General features: G+C 42.8%; 1 long non-coding RNA gene across 2 annotated transcripts; it reads right to left on the reverse strand.

Annotated features, from left to right (window-relative positions):
- Nucleotides 1-146: 146 nt before the first annotated feature.
- LOC101471672 (uncharacterized) lies at nucleotides 147-6,622 on the reverse strand. Of its 2 annotated transcripts, none has more exons than XR_001167283.3 (3): nucleotides 6,401-6,622; nucleotides 5,972-6,182; nucleotides 147-1,560 (listed from the first exon to the last, which is right to left on the reverse strand). It is a non-coding gene; the product is annotated as an uncharacterized LOC101471672 (long non-coding RNA). The 2 variants fall into 2 exon arrangements; XR_191900.4 differs by having other exon boundaries at nucleotides 5,972-6,185.
- Nucleotides 6,623-7,658: the final 1,036 nt, after the last annotated feature.

Genomic DNA, 7,658 nt, shown 5'->3' on the forward strand with positions numbered 1-7,658 from the left:
TAAAAGGTGAATCAAATGGACCATTACGGCAAGGCTGGGATGGTCAGTTTGGTAAAGTAAATCCGTTGGGCATCTTTCTTTGCCTTTAGACAACAATTCTGATGCAAAAGAGCCAAACGGGACAGGCCAAAAAAAAGAAAAAAGAAACAATGATGACGTCAGAGGGCGAGACAGCTGGAGAGGTTTTTTTTAACTTATTTTCAAAATAAAGGTTTAAATATTCAAGACCTTAGTGAAGCTGTAAAGAGAATATAAATCCACGTTCATGTTCACTGTAAGAGAGGCCATTATGAACAAAGCAGTGACACCAGACCCACGCAGGAAACAGTTTAATATACACATACACTACAAACATCTGGGCTGCATCACTGGAGACAGCTGCTGAACTGGTTTCTTTCAGTCTGGGAGGAAAACAGCTGGAGGTGAGAGAGGGAGGGTGACCTACTTCCCCTCTGCTGCATCAGCACTCAGGCAGGAGGGATCTACTCTTTGAGAGTGCTACGAGCTGGCTGTTCCAATATCAGAATGCTTTTTGTTTATTTATACCGGTGCTTTACACAGTTTCATTTACATGATGATTTCTCTAATGGTCAGAACAATTACCACCACTGTGTAGATAAGGACCTCTCCCCCACCTTCCATCCACCAAATTACAAGTTTTTGTGAAATAATTTGTGCAAAGTAAAGCAAGCATCCAAAATAAAACCAGGACGTTAAAACTCTTAACAGCACCTGGGACGTCCTGAAACAGCTCAGTTAGAAGGCAGCTGTAGTTTTAGGTTTAGTCACATTAAAAGACAAATATCATCTGATTTGGTTTATTACACAATTTGAAGCATAAAAGAAATAAAAAGGATGCAAAGACAGATAAAATCAGACTGTAGTCGTGTGACTGCTGAACGCACAGCTTTTCCTGTTTCACTGCTTTAAATGAAGCCTTTACTCCGTTTCACAGAATAGCGCTCCCATCACTTAACTGTTCTTGAGTTTGAGAGTTTCTGCTGTACGAGCATCTTGTGCTAGGACAGACAGAAAGTTGCCATGGAAACAGTCCACCTTTCACATGGATTTCTCCTTTTTCCGTGTTTCACATGAATCCGGCTTCTCGCCTGTGTGGGCTCTCACGTGGACGCTCAGGTGAGAGCGAGACAAAATTCACCTGTGTGGATTCTGTCCTTCCCACAACCATCACAGTTTACAGGCTTTTCACCCGTGTCAGAGTTACACCGACTCTCTGATGGGGGGGAACCTCCTGCTGTCACTTCTGTTTCTAATTTTCCCGAGTCTGCACTCCTGCCTCCTTCCAGATGCTGACTCTCAGCTTCAGCAGAGCTGTGACAGAGGAGCTGCTCCTCGTCTCCTCCTGGTTCACTGTGCTCTCCTTCCTCAGCAGCAGTCACCATGAAGGTGTCCGTCTCCTCCTTCAGTCCCAGCTGCTCTCCCTCCTGACTGCTGCACAGTTCCTCCTCTTCCTCTTTAATCTGTGGAGCTTCTGATTCCTCCTGGTCCACACTGGAGCTCCTCTCCTGGTTAGTGAGGGCACACGCTGCTGTGGGACGTCTGGAGGAACAAAGAGAGAGGAGACAAATGTTACTTATGTAAGCAAAAAATAGATCCAAAAACTCAGAGCAGAGTCCAGTTCTGACACTCAGCCAGTGTGTGTGATTCAGCAGGCTCTCGGTGTTGGGTTAAAGGGTCACTCTTATATATTTACAGTTAAAACCATTATCAGCATTATGAGTTTATAAGCACATTTAAAAACAACACAGGTTGAACAAAGTGCTGCACAAACTAAAGCGAACACACACAAAGAGAACAAAACAGAGTCCCAGTTAGAAGCTGCTGAGTAAAGATGTGTTTCAGACAGAGTTTAAAAATGTGGAGTGTTGGAGAGACGCTAACTGAAGAGGCAGACTGTTCCAAAGTTTAGGCACAGCAATCGTAAAGTCTCGTCTCCTCTGAGGTTCAGGCTGCTGCTAGGAACAATCAGAAGCAACTTATCAGCGGACCTGAGAGTTCTGTTTGGAGTATTTTCAGTTAGAAGATCAGAGAGGGACAAGGAGGCCAATCCATTTAAAAACAAGCAATAAAATCTTAAAATCAATTCTACAACTACAGGAAGCCAGCGTAAACGAGCCAAGACTGGGAAATATGGTCGTTGTTGAGTCTGTGTTTCCACAGGCCCCGCTAGTTTAGAGACTTATTCCTCATGAAGAACAAATCAAAACAGAACATCTTCAACTGGTCTTTAACTCGCTAACGAGGGAAGCCTTGGTCAGAACCAGGCGGTGGAGCATAATGCTCATCACCTGTCTCTAGCCCAAATCCTTCAAAGAGCAGCTCTCCTCGCAGCTATTTATTGACATGACAGTTACAATACACAATAGTTTACACAAGATCCTCTGTTATGGATTCAAATATTGGGGATGGAGACAGGAGGAAAAACCACAATAACAACACTGGTCCGGTCGGGTTCAGTCAAACAATGATTTTAATGATCACACGCGTGGGAGATGGACACCGTATGCAGACAGCCTCAGATCTCAAAATGGTGGAGCATTGCTCAAACTCTTATAGTCTCTAGTAGCCCCCACCTAATCATAAAAGCCTAAACATTCACACTCTCTCTCTCACGGCGCCTAAGCTACGACCTTGGCTCCCTCTTTATCTGCTCCTGCTGAGATGGAGCAGGAAGCTCCAGCATGTTCTGTTCTCTGCTAATCAGACAAATAAGGCGATGACTTTCTGCGAACAGTATTTCTTATAACTCAGCAGTATAATGCATCATAAAACAACATCATTCATTCACAATAAATCAGCAGTCTAATGTAATGTAAATCAGTCTAACAAATGCAATAGTTATCAGCTTCTTCTAATTCAGGAGAATAATGCCAACTAAAACTACATAATAATTCACAATCTTTAATTAGGGGTCTAACATGGCATAAAATACTATTATAATCCCACACCTCCCACCCTAAAACCCCCAAATGGATCTAGGACAAGGCACTATGTGTGTGTCCTTCTGATCACCAAAAGGATCATAAAAGCAGGACGCTTACAACACAAGAAAAAGATCTTTCAGATAGAATGTATCTGCAATAAAACCTCCCCCAGCACCGAGTGGCTGGAGAGGTGGTCAGAGACAAAGGAATGTCTTTGATCTTATAGTTTGAACTTAGACAAATTTAAGAAACACAATGACAACATTCAACAATTTGACGTAACAGTCGTGTTTACGAGTGCCTGTGAGGAGTCGAGCTGCAGCATCCTGAACTAGCTGCAGATGAGACAGCAGAGCTGATACCAGAATAAAGACTGTTGCAGCCGTCAAGCCTGGATGAATGCGTGGATCACTTTCTCAAAGTCAGCTGATGACATGATGTTCATAATTTTTCCAAAGGCCCTGAGCTGGAAGGAGCTGGCTCTTACAACAGAATTTATTTGTTTGTCAAATGAAAAACTGCCATCAAAGAGAGTTCTGGACTTTTCCAGAGCGCCAAGGTCAACCTTAAGAGAAGAACGAGGGTCAGAAGGTCTAAATAGTACGATCTCAGTATTTTGACCGTTTACATTCAAAATATGTAATGCCAACTATGATTTCATGTCATCAAGGCAGTCCAGCAATTTTTAAAGAGTCTGTAGATTTTTTTTAAAAAGGAAAGTAGATTTGAGATTCATCGGCGTAACAGTGAAACGACAGTCAGTCAGTCGGTGCTCTGTCTTTGTGTCGTCACAGTTCACGGTGCTAATGTGGGCTACACGTCTGTGCTTCATGCCTCAGATGGAACTATCACAGTGTAAGAGAGAGATTCTCCGTGCAGTAAATGTAACACATGACTGGGTCCATGACACAACTGTGTTACAGAAGTCGAATGTTAACTTTAACTGGAAACCAGCCTGGAGACCTGAGACCTGCTGTCAGTCTGCTACAAACAGAGTGAACTGAAGACGCTGAGTCACATCAAACATCAGAACGAAGTCAGAGAAACCACATCACTGACTCGTGTGTACAACTCACACTGACACACACTTCAATGCTACAAACACTTTAAAATCAAAGAAATCACATGAAAGTCATCGATGTTGGTGGCAACATGACGGCTGTGTGGTCTGGACTGAGCTCGATAAAAGAAAACTATGAGTATGTAAAACATTTATATTCTACACTAGGGCTGGGCCATATTATACCGTTCACGGTAATACCGGTATAATGTTAGGCAACGATAGGAAAATGAAATATCGCGATAGAATATGAGTAAAACGCGCATGCGCAGTGCCTTTGTTTTCATACGCACATGGCCGATTGTTGAGTGAAACAGATGAACCAGAATTGGTTTGTAAAAATGGTGCAACTTGGTGTTTGTCCGTCAGATACACGACAAAGCACATTTTTTTGCAGAACATGCAAGCGGCCGTCGTTATTGTCGTATTTGTCGGACTAAGATGCTCTTAAATCTGGGAGTAATCTGGGTCCTAAACTCCGTATCCTTCAGGTCAAACGAACACTGCAGCATCACTAAGAGTTAAAAACTGTCTAAATTCTTTCATCTTTAATAAAACGATCAGCATTGCTGCTTTACCAGGTGTAACTATGAAGTTTAACTTCCAGGCATCCATGAAAACTAAAGTTATTACATTTAACGGAGTTAGACGTTAGCAGGAAGCTAGCGGAAGTTAGCTCGCTAGTTTCGCTAGTTACCTAAGCATGATATAGCATGTTCTGACTGAGAGATTTCTGAAAAAAATCAAACGTACAGCTCTGCTATCACTTCCAACATAAATGAAGACAGGAAACTAAACAGCAGTGACGTTTGTAGGGTTACTGAAGTTGGGCTAGCTGGTATATAATGATGTGCTACGTGATCGCTAGCGACACAGCTACGTTAGCATAACATAAACAGTGAAGCTGGAGGACGAACACTAACACTTTTCCACTTATAAAAGTTAACGTGAAGGTTCCTCATGGTTAGAGACAAATGCAATCTCATGGCAGGATGCTGTAAAAGGACCAAACTTCAGTCAGGAGAACAACTGAGATAATCCATCCACAATACGAGGTTAGTCATTAATATACTGCAACAACATGGGAATAGAACAGCTGCCAGAGAATTCAACATTAATGAATCAATGGTACAGAAGTGGAGGAAGCAAGAAGAATGAGTTTAATAAAGTTTGATTTATCTGACTGCTTTGTTTCGCTTAATGTGCCTTATAATCCCGTGCACCTTATGGTCCGAAAAATACGTACTGCACACTGCAGTTTAATGTTGCAAAGCACCTCTTTTTAACTTCAGTGGATATTATACATGGTTATGCTCAGGATATGTCAGCCCATTTCTACTGGAAATGCCTTTTGGTTAAACTTTCAGCAAGGAATTTGCATTTGCACTGTTACATTTTTATAAAGCTTTAATGTACATAAAAACCAGCTTCTTGTTTAAGTGAAAATAAATGGAAGGTTGTCTTTTTGCGCTAGTAATGTTGTGGAGTTGTATTTTGTCTCGCATCAATTATATCGTCGATTATATCGTTATCGCAAATTTTCAAATATATATCGTGATAAATATTTTTGGCCATATCGCCCTGCTCTAGTCTACACTTTAATAAATAATATATATGTATTTATAGTTACAAAGTGAGCTTTGTTTTAATGACACTGGCAAAAGCGCTCGTCCAGGATTCTGAATGTTTCACAGTGAGCGAGGAGGCCGTCACACTGGACCTGCTGCAGCCCCTCAGCTCATCCTGAAACATGATGTTTTAGCTCCTTTATCCTTTAATCCAACTTCACTGTGATTGGCCACCTTTTGAAAACAGCAGGTCTGAAGCGCAGGTGGGGCTGCTGTGCACTTTAGACGACCCTATCAGGGCTATCTGCTCGCTCTGATCATGCTGTTCTGATCTGTTCATGCAGAGTTCATTCAAACCAGCAGAGAATCACACACTGCTGCTGCATGCTGGGCGATACCTGTGTGTTCATCGTTGGTGCTGCACTCAAACTCCATGAAGGTATCCGTCTCCTCCTTCAGTCCCAGCTGCTCTCCCTGCTGACTGCTGCACAGTTCCTCCTGTTGCTCTTTGATCTGTGGAGGTTCTGGTTCCTCCTGCTCCACACTGGAGCTCCTCTCCTGGTTCCAGAGCTGCTGCTCAGGGAGAACCTCCTCCTCCGCACAGACACGCTGCTGACAGAAGTACTTATTTTTATTCGAAATAAGTACCACGTGGAACCTTCAGAGGCTCACACACCCTCCGTGCCTTTAAATAAATGTGTGTGTTGAGCAGCTGCTCAGTCTGATTGTAGAGCAGCGTCCACAGAAATGTGCGCTGTTAGCTTACCGATGAACTGTGCGATCACTGCGGAACGTTTCTGTTATTATAGACATTTATGTGAATTTACCTTCAGCTGTGCTGTAAGCTCAGACCTGCTCTGTGAGGCTCCTCATCACCAGAGTCTTCCTCAGACTCCATCATCTCCTCCTCTTCCTCGCTGATAAACTCTCTGAGACGCTGAACAGCAGACATGTTACTCCAACAGCTAGCTGCTAGCAGGAGGAAAGCTAACGGTACTTCTGCTTTTTCTTTGTTTACTTCCGCCCGGTGTCACAGTGAAGTTCCGGCGAAGTAGAACCGTTAACATGAAGTTCCGCTGGAAACATTTCCAGGTCGGACTGAATATTTACTCCTGAATCATAAACATGATCATCAGTCATCAATGTTCACTTCAGTGAGTAAGACACACATTCACACAGTATTTTAAAGTGAAAACAAATTGCAACGATTTAATCTTAATAACTCCAGAACACAGAAAACACTCAATGCTTGACAATAGCCCAACGCCCAGTGGCAGGTTCATGCCACAGCAGCCAGAAAGCATGAATCCAGCTGTACCAGTCAGTCTTTATTTACTAAGTACAAGACGAAATCCAAAAGTATGAAACACAAAGGAAAAAAAACACTGGAGGTTTCTGAGTTTGTGCTGAAAGCTGTAACATGTGTTGAGGTTTGGTTTTGGTGTTTGTAACATGCAGAGATATGAGAGGAGGAAGAGGCTGAAGGAGGAGCAACACTGTCACAGAGCAGAAAAGGACTCCCACTGTCAGATACATTCAATATGTGAAGCATACAGAACAGATAGTGTGTGGAAGATGCTGTCACTGCATTACTGGCTCATGTTTCCTTTGTTTGTGATCACACTAACAGGTCGGTTAAAGCAGGAAGAAGAAATGTCTTTAAAGGATCTGTTTGCTAGAAATCACTGGAACAGGCGCTCACAGTTTAACATCGTCTTTAACAACATTTATCTCTTCCTTTAGGTGTCAGCTGTGATCAACTCACTGCAGTCAAGGATGAAGAGTCCACTGTAGAAGGAAACACTCTCACTCTGTCCTACACTTATTCCCAAGATGCAGATCTCAATGATAATTTCTTCTGGTATCGACAATATCCAGGGAAATCGCCAGAGTTCCTGATCCACATATCAGGGATGAATATTTCAAGAAAGTTTCTAAAATCAGCTGCAAGATTCTCCACAAAACTGTCTGGAAAAAAGCGTCTGGACCTTCAGATCTCCTCTGCTGCAGTGACTGACTCTGCTGTGTACTACTGTGCTGTGAGGCCCACAGTGACAGGAAACAGCAAAACTCTGTACAAAAACC

The sequence above is a fragment of the Maylandia zebra genome, linkage group LG18, assembly GCF_041146795.1.
Source record: "Maylandia zebra isolate NMK-2024a linkage group LG18, Mzebra_GT3a, whole genome shotgun sequence".
NCBI lineage: Eukaryota > Metazoa > Chordata > Actinopteri > Cichliformes > Cichlidae > Maylandia > Maylandia zebra.